The following is a 16,879-nucleotide window of genomic DNA, read 5'->3' on the forward strand; positions in this document are numbered from 1 at the left end:
GCCATCTCAGGGGCTGGAGCTGTGCACATCCAGAGAGGTACCTGCCCAACCCATCACCTCCCGCAGGCAGAGCTGGTACTGAATTCCCTCTGCTTAGTCTCGAGTCTCATTGGAGGCCTGGTCCTACCATGTTTCCATTCTTGGCCTCAATGAGGTATCCCATCTTCACACTCAGGTGTGCCTGAGGTCAAGCCTGAAACATCCACAGCATGTGCTCCTGGTGGATCCCTGCCGTCCGTCAAAGGAGGAGCAATGGGAGAACCACCCTGCATGCTGCCTCTGCACAGTAGGGGCACCATAATGTTTCTTGGAGGAAAGAATAAGTTCGCCGTAATGGGGGACCTGCTCGTTAGATGTGCTTCAGGAGGATTCTGCAGCTAAAGGAAACATATTTCTATTTGTCCTTTCTGTTCTTAGGAGGTAGTCAGGTGTGGTGGTCCTTGAACTTGAATATGTCAGTGTCACCTGAAGGGGCTTGTCCAAATATAGATTGCTGACCTCACCCCCAGAATTTCTGTTCCTGTGGGCCAGGAGTGGGGCTGGAGAATTTGCATTATTACCAAATTCTTGGTTGATGTGATGGTTGGTACTGGTTCAGGGCCATGCTGTGGGACTACTGGTCCCCAAGGAGGAAGGATCAAGTGAGGGTGAGAGCTTCTGGGAAATGAGACTCTGAGACTGCTCTTGAGGAGTGACGGACGGCCCACACTCACCGCAGGGGCAGGCTCAACTGCCTCACCTGGCAGGCAGGGCGCTTCCGGGTCGGATGGACCGTTGGGCTTTTCTTGTCAGCCCCATGGCCTCCACTGCCTCTGGACACCATACCCCGCCATACTGAGCTTCTCCTCCTTCCTCTAGTCCTTCTCCTTCCTTGTCTTTGTATGTGCTGCATCTTCCCATTGGGCCACCCATCCCTGTCCTTTTTCCTAAACTGGAAAAACTCATTAGGATAAAGACCTAGCAATGGTGACCTCCCCTGAGAAGCCCTACTTGATACCTCCAGATGAAGGTTTGGCTTCCTTCCTGTACTTCTACAGCAATGGGGCTGTATCTCTACTCACCCGTTATCCACCTACAGTGTAGACGGTCTCTTCCTCCTCTAGTCTGACATCTTCAGAGTAGGAATTTCAGTCTCCCCTATCAGTCTATGCCAGGACATGGGGTGGTACCTAATCCATAGCAATGCTGTAGACGGAATGTATCTGTGATGACATTTGTACATCTGTTGAGCCCAGGTATGGTGAAGTGGTAAAGGATAGGATCCTCTGTGGTGGGTCATTCAAACACCTGCCTTGGGTAGACACCATGCTGGCCTTGGGCAGATAACCGAGGAGCAGGGGAGAGAGGTTCTGGCTCTCACACAGTGTATGGTCAGAGGGAGAGAAAGGCCTAAGGTAGTTAATTACAGCAATGATGCGAGCCATCATGGGGGGGTACAGGATGCAGAAGGACTCATAGCAGCAGCGCCTGATCTGAGTGGGACTGGAGGCCAGGGTCAAGGAGGTGATGTCTACACTGAGACCTGATGGATAAACTCAGGGAAGATGAGCCAGAACATGGCACATTTGGGGAACTGAAATCATCATGGCAGAGTACATAGTCCAGGTGGCCTTGGCTGGGGGCATCCAAGTGGGTCTAGATTTAGAACAGCTGGGGGGGTGGGGAAGAGGGAAGGCCCTCTGAGAGTGGAGAGACCAGGAAGTGGGAGACCAGATGGCCCTTGCTGAGTGATGTGAGAAAGTGACAGGACAGAAACAGGGGAAAGGAGAGAGCGACTCTCACGGAGCAGTCCAATCTGAAGACACTCGAGGGCATGAGATCAGTGTCCACTCGTGTGCTGGGGAGGGCTTCTTGGCACTGTGGTTGTCAGAGATGGGAGGATGTGGAAGGTGAAAGGAAGGAGGGAGAGCTGTGGGTGAAGGGGAATCTGGTGTGGGGGCGCACAGCAGCACTGAGCAAGCAGCATCCTGGGGGCCAGGGGCAATCTGTCCTCACCGGGCAGCCAGGATCACCCTCCCCAGACCCCTCTTCCAGGCCCTGCAAGCCCACACACCCAGCCCTGACCCCACAGCCCTGGCAGGCCAGGGACCACATTCCCATTTTCCAAGGGAGGAAACCAGTACAAGCAGTCAGGGGAATTACAAGAGGGAGGTCACAGGGCCAGGAGGCATGATGGTTTGTTCTTTCGGGAGGGTGACCTTTCCCCTGCTTTAAAAGCTTTCTGCCAGCTACTTTTGCAGGGGTGAACAATGCAGTCTACTCCTTGGCAGGCATTGTGGCTTCTCTCTCACCTGATTTTTTTTTTTTTTTTTTCCAGTTAGCACTTGAAAACACCATCAACACAGGAACCCACTCCTGCCCTCCTTAAGCCATTTGCCCAAGCCATCTCCTGGAAGCCAAGGGTGGGGGGGGAGCGGAAGCTCCTGGGGGGATCGCACCACCTAAGCATGTTTATGCATGACATCTCGCTTGGTTGGCCCTTGCCACCAGGAAGGCATTGCTAAATAAGGACACTGAAGCTCAGGGAGATGAAGCTTGAGTTCACATCTCTATGTTAGGTGGAGGAGCTGAAATCTGATTCCAAATCTGTTTGCAAAGGAGCAGAATAAACAATCCCAGTTGGCAGAAAAGGCTTAGAAACTAGAACTTCTACCTGAGGGCCCAGTGTTCTCTGGGAAAATATTTCCGGAACCCAATATTCCCTTTTGTGGGTTTGTACCTATTCACGTGGTGAATCCCTTCCTGCAGCTTCCCAACCTTTTCTACCCATTAACTCCTCCTCATCTTTTTGACATCCTGATGATGTCACTGGGGATCGCTGCTGGGGACAGATCCTTCCTATTTCAACCTCCCAGTTAGTTATACTTAAGAGAGATTTGGGCACAATCTCTCATAACCTGTGTTTTCCCGGGCATTTTGCAAGCTTCCAAAGGCAGGGTTCGTATGCATCTCTGAGTTCTCAGTGCCTAGCGCAGCTTGGCCAACAGAGGTGCCTTGGTAGGGTCTCGTTGAATAAATGAACAAAGGAGAGAATGATTCTTATCTTCCGATTGATTCCACCACAGTGGGCCTGGCTGTCCCACCCTCCACCTCAGCTCAGAGTCTCAAGATTGAGAGAGGGACGTGCCTTGGCCAGAGTCACAGGGGTGCCAAATGAAAGCCAGCCAAAACAACAAAACAAGCAACAACCAACCAGCGTCCTCTGTCCCCCACTGCGGTTGTCCACTGCGCACATCTCTTGTCCAGTGTGCGTCAGTCTCTAAGGAGCAGTAGTAGAGTTCCAGCTGCCTACCAAGCCCAATCCCTTCTTACTAATTTAATTAAGTTGGGGGTTGCAGTATGCCGCTTCCTTAGCAGCAAGGTGTGGCATGGTAATGAAGTTCTGACCAAGGACATAGAAAAATTTGAGGGCAAAGCTCCTTTAGGGGAGGGGCCGGGAAGAAGATGGCACTACAAGTTTTGCTTTGTTGTTTTGTTCTTTCTTCTACACATAATGTGGAATATGACACAATGATAGAGTTGCAAAAGTGAACTTGGGTCACGAGGTAACCTTGAGGGTGGATGTCTATTGAGGATAGAGAATCAGAAAGATAAACAGAGCTTGGATACCTAAAGACCCTGGAGACTTCTGGACTTACATGAGGGGAAAAAAGAAAAGAGGGGGGTAGAGAGAGAGAGAGAGAGAGAGAGAGAGAGAAATGAAAAGAGATGTCTGTGTATGTGTGTGTATGTGTGTGTGTGTGTGTATGTAGTGCTGGAATGAACCCAGGGTCTCATGCATCCTAGGCAAGTGCTTCACCCCTGAGCTGCATTCTCAGCCTAAGACATCTATCTTGTTTAAATCACCCTTATTGATTGCATTTTATTTATCAGAATTATAGAAAAGTAAAGTAAGTGGTCATGAACTCTGGACCTGGTGTGCTAGGCTATTTTTAGGGAAAAAAAAAAAAAAAAAAGCAGCCCGAGAGGCTAGCTGAGCTGTATTCTGCAGCTCAGGACTCCCAATGATGGGGTTCCTGGTTCATTCATTAGTCTGCCTACCGCCCAATTCAACCCACAGGAAGAGGGCAGCCAGGGAAACGGAGACAGGGATGGATGGGGTGGAGCAGTTGGTGTCTTGGTTGCTCACATGAAGGTCTAGAACCTTGGGCTCACCTCAGCTTGTTGCATTTTGAGGCTTGAAAGGACCTTTGAGAACCCAAAGTCTGTGTTAACACACTGGGCTTGTCCACCTGAAAGCCGTTTCTACGTTCTTTCTTATCAGAATGCTGCTTTTGTTGCTCATGGCGGAAATCCCCTCTCTCTTTCCCTGACTTGTCTGGGGACAAGGTGTGTTGCTGTTCTCCTGTCTCTGTGCCCTCACCATGACAGGAGGGGCACATCTGGACAAGTTTTCCTTATTGTTTTCTTGAGAGAGGCCCAACACAAACCCTTGCCTCCTCTTGCCCATGGACATAACTGAGCCACAGTATGAAGTGCAGAACTGTGGGAGTCATCTTCTCACCATCAAAATCACGGAGAATCTGGCCTGTAGCCATGACATCTTTGAGATGCTGTAATACCCGACCCAGCCCCCCTATGTCAGAACTATTGCCATGTGACATAATAGATATTGTTATAGGTTGCCTTTTACTTTTCTTTTTTTTTTTAATTTTTTTTTCGCGGTTGTAGATGCCTATATTTTATTTATTTTTTATGTGGTGCTGAGGATTGAACTCAGTGCCTCACACATGCTAGGCAAGCACTATGCCGCTGAGCCCCAGCCCCAGCCCCAGCCTTTTACTTTCCTTGCAGCCTTAAGTGTCCTAACTTAAGTAGAATCTAACTTCCTATTAGGTTGGGAAAATACCTTGCTCCAGGTAAACACTAGCAACCCAAGCTCCTCTTCTCCTATCTCATTCTCTGATAATGAAAATAAATCTTTTTTTTTCCTCAATAATACATGGTGTCACCTCAAGCATAAAGTGAGGTTGCACATGTATTTGGGCTAAATGGAGATCATCGGAATTGTTCTTTCCATTGTCTCGGTCTGTTTGGGCTACTGTTACAAAATACCTAAGACTGCCTACTTATAAGCAACAGAAATACACGGCTCACAGTTCTGAGCCCAGGAAGTCTAAGACAAAGGTGCTAGAAGATTTGGTGTCAGATGAAAGCCTGATCCTCATAAATGGTGTCCTCTTGCTGAGAACTCATTTGACAGAAGGAACAAACAAGCTCTCTTTGGCCTCTTTTATCAGGGCTCTCTTCCATTCATGAGATTGTGCTCTTAAAATCTAAGCAGCTCCCAGATGCCTCACCTGACAACACCAGAAGTAAGTTTCAAAGTATGGTTTTTTGGGAAACAGATGATTCAGACCATAGCACCTGTCTTTCTTGGAGTTCAAGTCCAATTGTATTATTATGAGCATAATTTCTCAGAATGACAAAAATAATCATTCCTCACATTTATAGCATTTTTTACAGTTTACAATTTTTTTTTTTTTAACTCAAAGGTGTTTCCATCATTTCATCTGATCCTCACAGCACTGTGGGGTAGATTAGGTGGGGATTATTATCTCCATTTTCAGATGAGGATCCTGGGGATCAGAGGAGTCTAGTGAACCATCTGAGGAAGAACTAGACCTTGAAATTGAAGGGTGAGTAGATTAACCATAGACCCACAGCAGAGAGTGACAATGTCGGTGCTCTTTACTGTTTACAAAACCCTTCCTTCCTTCCCTGGTCTAGGTTAAGCCCCCAGTGCCTCTGAGAGGTATGCCAGATGAGTATTTTTGTCCCCTTTTTACAGATGAAAAAATAGAGGTGTGGAGAGGTGGCTGATGTGCTTACGTTTGCAAAGCCAATGCGTCGTCTTCCCACAGTTCTGTGTCATTTTCTATAACTATTTTCAATATGAATTAACTGACCTCACGCTGGCTAGGGCAGGTAGGGCCATCCCTGCATAAGCAATGTGTTCCATGGGCAAAGAGAAGATGAGTGACCTTTGAGAAGACTGTGCTGGCCCCAAAATAAGGCTGTGGGCTCCCCAATTCCACGTCCCCTGCTTTTCCTCTTTCCCATTCCCATTTCTGCAGCCGTAGGTAACACTGGCTTACCCCACCTCTCATCACATGACCCAACAAGGAATCATATTTCTTTCTGTTTCTCCTGGAAATAGATGGGTCTTCTTATCTACTGCTGATTCCCATTGTCTGGAACGGTGTCTGGTTCAAGAAATATTTGTTGGATAGATGAATGAATCTATGAATTTCAGCCAAATACTTACTGGTTTTGGTAGTGGGTGAGAGAGGCAAGCTCAGCAGTAATAAAAACCCACTTTTTAGTTTCACTGTCCCCGCTGCTCTAGGTCCTCTTGAGCCCAGGGTGACATCCTAGGCGTGGTTCAGACCTGAGCTATGCTGGGAAGTCCCATCTCCAGCCCTACAGAGTGAAGCTTAGACTAAGCAGCGCCGTCAAAGTAGCCTCATCATAGCCGATTCAGCCACTGTCTCTGCGCATTCACTCGTTTCACTAATCCATCCGCTTATGCAACAAACAGGCCCAGCAACTGGTCATGGGGATGCTCAAGTTGCCCATGGTCTAGTCTGGCCACAAGTGTTGGGCAGATAGTAAACCCGTGAGATAAATGGCAGCTATAGGAGTCAGGACAGGGTGCCAGAGGCGTAGAGAAGAGGGACGTCTGATCCATCTGGAGGCCCAGTAATAGTGAGTGAACAAGGACAACTGTCATTCATTTGCAGCTTCCCATATGTCAAGTGCTATGCCGGGCTACTCACATCTGTTCACCAATTGGTTAATTGATTCTCCTGCAACCCCAAGGTGTTTTCATTCCTATTTTACAGATGAGCAAACTGAAGGGAAAAGACAGGGGTGTGAGTTTCCCAAGGTCACAGAGTTTATGTGATGCTCAGGGCAAAGTTCGATCCTAACGCCTATTGCTCCTCCTGCTTCCACAGCTATTGAGGTCACACTTGAGTTGCACTTTGAAAAATGAGGCAACCAGACAACATGCTGCCAGCCTGGAGATGGTGGGGTCTCAGAGTGTGAGGATGTGGTGTGGAGATGGCTGAAGGCATTCCAGACAGAAGGGACAGTATGGGCAAGGATACAGTGGCTGAAAATAGCAGGTAGTGTCTAGGGACAAAGGAGTGGAAAGTGGGTCTTCTTTAGCCACCTCTGTGGAGATATCATGGGCTCTTTCTCTTGTAACCCAGACTTTACAACTCTGAGTGAAATAAACTTCTCTTATTTATAAATTACCCAGCCTGTGGTGTTCTGTTACAGCAGCAGAAAACAGGCTGAGACACTACCCTCAAAGACAGGGGTGGGATTTGAGTGGGGTCCACCCAGTGGCTGAGCAGGTAGAACTGGCTGTGGGAGCTGCTGCTGCTGGGAGCAGGTTCCTACTTTGGTTTCTCCCCTTCCCATCTTTCTTGTTGCTTTCCACATGCATTCGCTGCTGAGCCTCCATATGTGTCTAGCTGGTGCCATGGTGCTGCATGCATGAAGACCCTGGTCCCCACCTTCAAATTATCTGCAGTCCTGGAGTTGGGACGTATTGATAGAGATCCTAGTTGATGACCACAGAAGGTGGGTCCGTTACAGAGTGCTTTCAGTTTGATATTCATTTTGTGGAACCCATGGATGCTCAGATGTGGAAAGCAAAGATAAATCCTGTAGAACCCCTGTTTCTGAGGTGCCACAGTTGGATTAGAGAAGAAGTCACATGAGATGGTGTGTGGGGCACCATCAAGGGGAAGGAGAGTCGGAGGTGCACAGACTTGACTTGACACTTGAGCCCAGCCTTTATCCCAGTCAGGGACAGTCACATGCATGTTTTGTGCACAAGCTTCTTGTGAAAACCCATTTTTTGGTGCATGATCTCAGAGTCCTCCATGAGGACCTCTATATAATTTATACAATAAGCTCCAATTTTTTTCTACTGAAGGAACTAGATGCCCAGAAAAGAGAAGTGACTTACCCAAGGTCACCCAGCTGGCAGAGCTTGGGACACACTCAAAAATTTTTGAACTGTGTTCTTTTAAAAGAGCCTGCTGCCTCTACAAATAGTAGGATGGAAAGAGTGACAAGTGCCATGTGCTTGTGCATCTACTTTTAGCTCCTTCATTGGACCAAGGCCCGGAAAGTGTCCCATCGTGTCACATCTGTTCAAGGCTGCGGGTGATCTGTGGGCTGGGGCTTAATCCAGTAGGAGGATTTGGTGACATGGGATGCCTGGCCTCTCAGTGGGAGAGCTGGTTAATCCCCCCACTCCTGTTGTCCCAGCTCCGTCCCTTTGTCACACTGATCAGAGTGGGGCTTTGAGCCCCGTTTGGGGCCTTTGAAACATGAATGGCTGCATTACTCTGGAGCTTCCCCTGTACTGCATTGGGTTCAGGGTTTCAGTGGAGACTGGGCAAAGCTGCCCTGTCCTAGGCAGCGAGGCATGCAAAAGCAGGTGGGGACTCTTTGAAACAGATGCAAAAAAAGGGGAAGGAAAGGATGTGGGCATTGACTGAGTCAGTGCATGTGCTAAATGTTTTACATACGCGTACCACCCAGAGGACCTAGTGGCCTTGCAGCAAGCTGTGAAGGTCCGTCTTGACAACATAGTCACCTCCTTTTTGTTTTTGCTGCTAGAATAATTATCTCTTTCAAAGGTGACAGCAACCTGCCCAACCCCCTAGAATCTTACGACTCCTATTTTACATACAGAAAGAAAGTGGCCCAGAGAGGTCAAGCAAGGTCATAGAGTTGTCACTGGTGCACCAGAGACTTAAAATTAGCTCTTGGACTCAGGGTGGTTCATGGGGAGACAGGGACACTTCTCAGGCCACTGAACTCTGAGGAGGAGCCTGGAGTTGGGGGGACCCAGACTAACATTTGTTGAACACAGAGTCCAGGTGGGATGGGTGGGAGGGACCAAAAGCAGCTCTTTCACCCAGCACTGGGCTCTGATAGTGGCTCACAGATATGCCTGTGGCTCCCACTTTCTCCAGTCGGGTCAGTCAGCTCCTAGCTCTGGAGAGCCAAGGCCACTCTTCTGGGAATGACTTCTCTCTCTCTCAAGAAGCTGCTTCTTTCTGAACTGTGGCTCCCATGGGTCAGGACTGCACCAAGAAATAAGTGTTTCTCACAGCCAGGGAGACGCTTCTACACAGTTTAATTTGGTCTAATTACAAGCTCCATTGATATATTTTACTGTGTACATTGTTGCTTCAGCAAAAATTATTTGGGTATAGAAAGTTTTCTATCATTTAAAAGATGGTAATTTTTTTCCCCCAGATTCTTTGTCTTCTCCCTAGGGCTGGTTCCTGCCCACATTCACACGCTTCAGGGACGAGGCACATCCCAGGGTTGCTTCCTCTTTTCCTAGATTATGCTTTGCTGGGAGAGGGAAGCCTAAATTATATGGTAGGACTCTAAAGGCTGTGAAGCCAGCGGCAGGCCAGGTCAGCAGGGGAGGAGGAGGAGCCCCCCTGGAGGGGATGACATCAGCCTTCCTGGCCAGGCTGTGTCTCTGGCTGAGGGCCCTGGCATGACGGATGCCTCCAGGGCTCTCTGTGAACACTGGCTTTGGAGTCTTCCACTCAGGACTCAAGCCCTGGGCCTACCATTTACCCCACTGTGGGACATTGAAGAATGTAACCTTGCTCTTCCCTCAAGTCCAGTGTGCTCCCCAATGGGAGCTAGGAGGATGCTAGGGAGAAGCGGGCCACTGTGCTGGGGGACGTAACTCACCCAGTCAATACACATGGTGATTGCTATTAAAGCACCAATTCTATCAAGAGTGTTGGTTTTGTGTGTGTGTGTGGTGGTGGGGTGGGGAGAGGGAGAGGCATTCCAGCAGCAATAACAATATTCATGCTAAAACAGTATGGCTGCCTAGTGAGATAGTCAATGTTCATGAACATTAAGGCTGAACAGGGAAACACCAGCACACTTAATGTTTGTCTTAGCTGCTTTTTCTTCTTCTTTTTTTTAATACTTATTTTTTGTTTGTAGTTGGACACAATATCTTTATTTTATTTATTTTTACGTGGTGCTAAGGATCGAACCCAGGACCTTGCATATGCTAGGCAAGCACTCTATCGCTGAGCCATACACAACCCTAGCCCTCCCCCTCCTCCTCCTCCTCCTCCTCCTCCTCCTCCTCCTCCTCCTCCTCCTCCTCCTCCTCCTCCTCCTCCTCTCTCTTCTTCTTCTTCTTCTTCTTCTTCTTCTTCTTCTAAAATACACTTTCTTTTGATGCTTTTTGTCTGTTTAAATGTACTGCAGGGGAAAAATGTGACCAATAACTGTTACTCCTATAAAATGCAGATAATATCCCTGCCTGACCTGCAGTGTAATAATTACATAAGAGAACATAAATAAAATCTCCTGAGATTTGGTGATATGTTAGTAGGTGCAATGCCAAAGGCATGAGCCATGAAAGAAAAAGCCGGCAATTTGGACTTTATTAAAATGAAAAACTTGTGCTCTGTGGAAACTACTATCAAGATGGATAAGCTAAGCTTGGTGGCACATGCCTGTATCCCACGTGCCTGTATCCCAGCAGCTCAGGAGGCTGAGGCAGAAGGATTGAGAGTTCAAAGCTACCTCAGCAACTTAGCAAGGCCCTGAGCAACTCAGAGAGACATGTCTCCAAATAAAATATAAAAAGGGGTTGGGAATGTGACTCAATGATTAAGCAACCCTGGGTTCAATCCCCAGTTTAAAAAAAAGATAAAAAACAAACCATGAAGTTGGAGAAGATGTTTGCAAAACCCCTATCTGATAAAGAATGTATATCCAAAACACACAAATAATATATAAAAACAACAATAAGAGAAACAATCTAATTTAAAAGGGAGCAAAAAGTTCTAAATGGACACCTCCCCAAATCAATTTTACAAAAAGGAAATAATCATATTTAAAAACGGTCAGCATAATTTGTTATTAGGAAATTGCAAATTAAAATAACAATTAAATATCATTACACACCTATTAGAATGGCCCAAATCTAAAAACCCTGACCATGTCAAATGATGACAAGAACGTGGAGCAGCAGGGACTTTCATTCCAAGCTTGTGGGATGCAGAAGAGCAGAGCCATGTTAGGAGACAGTGTGGCAGCTTTTTACAGAACTAAATATATGCTTACCGTAAGACCTAGCAGTCGTGGTCCTAGGTATTACAACAATGGAACTGAACACCAAAGTCCCAACAGAAACCTGCACATCAGCATCTACAGCAGTTTTATTTTTATCATGGCCATAAACAGAGGGGAAAAAAATCCCACAAGGTGTCTTTCACAAGTGAATGGATAGACGGATTGTCATATGTAAGCTCAGTGGAATACAGTTTCATGGTTTTATAAAAAAGGAGGTTTCAAGTCATGAAGAGGTGTGGATGAATCTGCAATGTATATTGCGAAGTACCAGCAGGCAGCATGAATGCACCATGTGGTAGGATTCCAGTTCTCTGCCATTCTAGAAAAAGGGGAAACTGCAGAGATAGCCAACAGATTAGTAATTGCTGGGGATCTGGGCGGAATTGAATAGGTAAAACACAGGGGATTTTTAGAATACTGAATCTATGTTGTATTAAACTGTCACCACAGATACTTGATAGATATATGTGGAACTTGGCAGCACAAAATGAACCTAAGGGTATTTAAACTTAAAACAATTCACTCAGAAGGTCAAGGGATTCCAGGATGGGATGCATAATGTGACAAGACAACCTAGAGATATTAGAAAGGAAATGTGTGGAGGACTGACTAAGTAACTTTGGAAACGAATGGAGTCTATAAAATTAAAGGCCAAAGACACTCTGTATAAATACTATACTGTCAAGGAGACTGCTTCATGTGGGAATATGGGTTAATATATAGTAATATATAGTATTTAGTACAATATTTAGCATTGTACTAAAATTGAACAATTAAATAAATGTCTGGCAAGAGGTAGAAGAAGTCTTCTTACTATTAGAAGAAGACTGAAAGCTGGGTGCAGGGGTACACACCTGTAATCTCAACAGCTCAAGAGGCTGAGATTTCAAGTTCAAAGCAGGATTTCAAGTTCAAAGCCAGCCTCACCAACAGCGAGGTGCTAAGCAACTCAGTGAGATTCTGTCTCTAAATAAAGTACAAAATAGGGCTGGGGATGTGGCTTAGTGGTCTAGTGCCCCTGAGTTCAATCCCCAGTACCTGGGGGTGGGGGGAAGAGTAGGACTGAATAGGTAAGCAAGAGGGGAAAGTTCAAATGAGCCACGTGATAAAGTATCAGCATTGTATGTATCAGTATGAACCATATTTTAGCTTAATGTAGATGCAGGTGAGATTTGGTGATATGTTAGTACACACACATGTATTTTCTTTCTTTGTCAGCTGAGAATGACATGCCTATCAGCAGCAAGCATACCCGATAATCAGAACTTGGTTTCTAATACCATTTTGCAAGAAAGGAACCAATAATCATTGGAGAAATGACTGAACCTATGACAGGATTAGGAAATTTAAAGATTCAGCTTAGAGCATCTCATTGTACCAGAAAGTACAAAAAGTGAACAAAAGAAAAACCATGATGGAATGATGTCAGAACGATGCAGAAATAGTCCCAGTGGCCAAAGCTGGGACAATCTGAACAACAAAACAACTAAAGTCACATTAGATTATAACATAACACAGAAAACAAATAGCTGTGAGTTCAAACTGATACAAGTAAAATAATTGGAGAAATAAACCCACTGGGAAGAATATACAAATTTCCATACTACAGGATTCCAAATAACTTCAGCTATTCTGCCCTCCAGGGCATGGAGCCCATCTCCCTGTTCCTGAAGTGTGGGCTGTGCTCTGTAACCTCCTTCCAAAGGACACAGTGTGAAGACAGAGAAAGAGAGTAACCTTACAGTGGAGAAATTGGACACACACTTCCTCAGCCAGACGACCAAGGTCAACGTGAACGCTAGAAAGTCACACTGATGGAATGACTCTTGATAAAATGTGACCCAGTGATACGTCTCTGGTGTTCATCCCCCAATCCCTAAGCCCTAAACCCCATCCACCTAATTAAGTGACAAACATCTGACCATGCCTGATTTAGACACATCCTTCAAAATACCCAACCAGTACTCTGTAAGACTGCCAAGGTCATCAAAAAACAAGGACAGTTTAAGAAACAGTCACAGGCTAGAAGGAGCCTGAATGTGGCATGCTGGATGGGATCATGGAACAGAAGGAGAACATGAGGAGAGAATTAAGGATGTCTGGAGAAAGCGTGGACTTCCACTGTTAACAGCAGATCAGTATTGGTCCTTAATGGTCACACATACACAGTGTTCTTACGTGCTGTTGGCACTGGGGAACACTGGTATGCAATGTCTGGGAACTGTACTACCTGCTGTTTTCTGTGAGTCTAAAAATATTTTAAAATGTAAAGTTTATTTTAAAAAATGAGATATCCTAAAAATCATTTGGCAAGTAGTTGATATTAGATGTTAATAAGTGAAAACAAGATTGAGAGGTTTTAATTCAAGCCAGTATCAGGAGAGCACTGGACAAACGCCCTCAGAAACTGAAGCCAGGGCGGGGATGCCCACTGGTGCAGCCTCAGGTGCCATTATTTGTTAAGAGACAGGGAAAGGTTATGTTTTTGTTTCCGTTTCTCTCCCCTGCTAAAAGGGAAGAGAAAACAGCAAAAGAACAATGAGGGTTTATTGAGTCCTGAACAGATAAAGAGAACTTGATCCATTCTAAGTGCTTCATCTCATTAAATCTGTCAGTGTGCTGAAGGGGTAGTCAGCACTCTTCCTACAGAGAGAAAACGGAGGCCCAGAGAACTTATAGGACCCACCCAGTGAGCTCCACCTAACAGGGAGAGAGAGGTAGGGAGCAGGATTTGAACTCAGGACGCCTGGCTCCAGAGCTTTCTCTGGAGGTTACTTGCCAGGCAACATGGTGGAGCCCTGGAACCACTCAATGCCCAGAAAGTTTTCTAACTTCTGAAATGTGTGTGTGAACATTTAAAATATTTAATAAATACTTTTGTAGAAACAAAGGAACAGAGTTTTGTTGTTGTTGTTGTTGTTGTTCTGGAATGATGTGGTACAAAAGAAAGATAGTGGATGGAGGAGACAGAGTAAGCTTCAGAGACTCAGAAGCGATCATGGGACACTCAAATGCAGTTAGAGTAGAGGAATAAGCCCTGGCATTCTGCAGTACAGTGCCACAACCTAATTCATTCATTACACATTGTATACAGCTATCAAAATATCCCACTGTTCCCCATAAAAATGCATAATGAGTATGTGTCAATTAAGAAATAGAGAGATCTTGGGAGGACTTTGAACAGCAAAGTTGGGTGGACGTGGGTCAAGTTCACTTGGATGGCTGAGGGTCAGGACAGGGTGGAGGGTGGGGTGCGATCCTGGTGGATGCTGGATATCTATCTATTAGTGTGAGTCCTCGGCTGCCCCTTCCTGCTCCTCTGATCACTCACGCCCCAACTCAAACCGGGGAGGCTCTCCAATCTGGCCCATTTCCTCAGGGGAAACAGGATGTCTTCTACACACTGGAGCCGGTCTCTGGGGCTTTGGGGTGGGGAGAGGCTGTCTAATGGGTGAACACGGATCTAGGCACCAGAGAGGAAGCAATGTTTCCGGGAGTGGAGGAAACTGCCATTTCCTCCTCCAACAGGAAGTGGCCTTGGCTATTCTCAGCACCTCTGGCTGAGGCCTGTGTGAGCAATGGAAATCACAGCCTGGCTGTGTCTCTGGCTTGCCTCCTGCAGTTTAACAATCTCCCAGTCAAAATAAACTGGCTCCTTAGGTCTCCGGGGCACGGTTAAGGTAATAATTGAGAGAAAGAGAAGCCAGAGGCCTTCCTGTAGCACAAAGGCTCCATGAAACTTTTAAAATGTCAGCCTGGCATTGGCCGCTGTGGCCTCGTAGAAGCAGTATGGATGGATCACACTGGAGACCAGCGAAATTGGAGACACAGTGACTGTTTCTCAAGTAACCAGTCATTACCCTGCAGGAATTTGGATGGTTTGAATATGGTGGATGGTCAATACTTGAAGAAAATATAGATGAGTATTCAGCAGGATCAATAGAAAAGGAATTGGAAAGGAATCAGAGAGATCCGGTGTCCACCATGGACTTCAGCAGGGTATTTGGAAGAGGTTACAACATTGTCAACTTTGCTTTCCCGGTCTCTCAGCGGCCCTGTTTACCTCGCAGAGATACTCTAAGTCAACTTTGGTCCACTTTTCCCTTTTATCTTCTCACACCCACTGGTTGCAGAGCCTCAGAGCGTCTTTTCCTCCCCTCCCTGTTCCTTTATTCCATCCACAAAAGTGTATTGAGCATCTACTTGAAGTCAGGAAGCCATCTCCCTGGGGATTCAGCAAAGAATGCCACAGTTTACATTCGGATATCAGACAGGTAAACACAAATCCACGAGGTGGTTTTGTATTAGGGTAAGGAGAGTGAAGGAAATAACCATATGCTGAGCAGAACGTGGTTGTCAGGGGAGGATTACTCTAGATGGGAGTGGGAGCACCGCCCAGGAGGTCACAGGCAGGGGTCTCTACCTGAGGACGCTGCCTCAGCTGCTTATGGGGCGTGAGGGGGAACTGTTCACTTGTTTAAGACTTTTCAGGGGATTCTTGATATGATAAAGGAGACAGCCATGTCCCTACTGTCATGGAGTTTATGTTTTAAGGGGGGAACAGAGAAAAGCAAACAAAATCCTTAATAAGCACCGCAGAGAATTAAGGCAAAGTTTGGACACAGGGTAGAGTCACTGGGTGAGCAGTCGAGGAAAGGGCAGCGCCAAGGGCCTAAGGCAGGAAGGGGAATATGGGTTAATGAGCAAGGAATGGAATGTCCTGACCTGGAGCTGGATCTTCCTCCTGCACAGAGAGAGCACCCACGGTCACATGCATCTTGGCCCAAACCATGATGGCTCGGAGGCCCTGCTGATCTACTTGTGAGACTTTCAGCCCGTTCCAGCTCCACTTCCTGGGCATGTTTGCACAGTCCTGCACCTTGGTCCTCACTGACCCCTGCTGCCTGTTGGAAAACTGGAGTCAGACACACTGCTGGGCATGGTCGGGTGACCTACTCAGGACACACAGGAGGAGCTGCACAAGAAAACTGATAGTTTGAAAAACACAACCCGTGTGCAGAGGTGGCTCCAGCAGAAGATGCAGCAGGACTGGGGCGGGGGGGTCAGGGGAGGCTTCTGTCTCCAGATAATGTACTGGAGAGAGACCTGGGTTCACTCATTCAAAAAAAAAAAAAGAAAAAAGAAAAAAGAAAAAAATTAACAGAGTGCCTGCTGCATGCTAGCAAGGGCTGGTAACACCGGGGCCAATGAAAATCTAGCTCTTGGCCCACCACTCACTGATCTTAGAATTTAGTGGGCCTTTAATGCCAAGGTAGGGCGTCTGGATGCAATTCCAAGTGCACCAGGAGGCATTTGAATCACCCAGGAGACCTTCTGTAGCAAGTTATAGCAAACCTAACCCACGCTGGCTTCAGCAGTAAAGAGGGTTTATTGGTTGCTTAAAACTGAGAGTTTGAAAGGTGGGGAGGCTTCAGATGTGGTGCAGTCAGGGTTCCCGCCCGAGCCTGGTGATTCCCTGGGCATCATCTTCCTTGCAGTGGTTTGCCTCAAGGTCAAGAATGGCTGTAGGCAGAACTGAGGCGGTGCTTCCTCATTCACGCTCTGGGGATAAGACAGAACCACAACATTAACCCCACAACCTCAAAATTCAAGCCTGAGCACCCAGTCGATGGTCTCCCCTCATGCCCACCCAACCTCTGTGACCAAGGGTATGCAAAACCCTGTACTGAGTTCCGCCATGGGGCCACTGCATTATGGGATTGGC

Source organism: Callospermophilus lateralis, chromosome 7, assembly GCF_048772815.1.
Source record: "Callospermophilus lateralis isolate mCalLat2 chromosome 7, mCalLat2.hap1, whole genome shotgun sequence".
Classification (NCBI taxonomy): Eukaryota; Metazoa; Chordata; class Mammalia; order Rodentia; family Sciuridae; genus Callospermophilus; species Callospermophilus lateralis.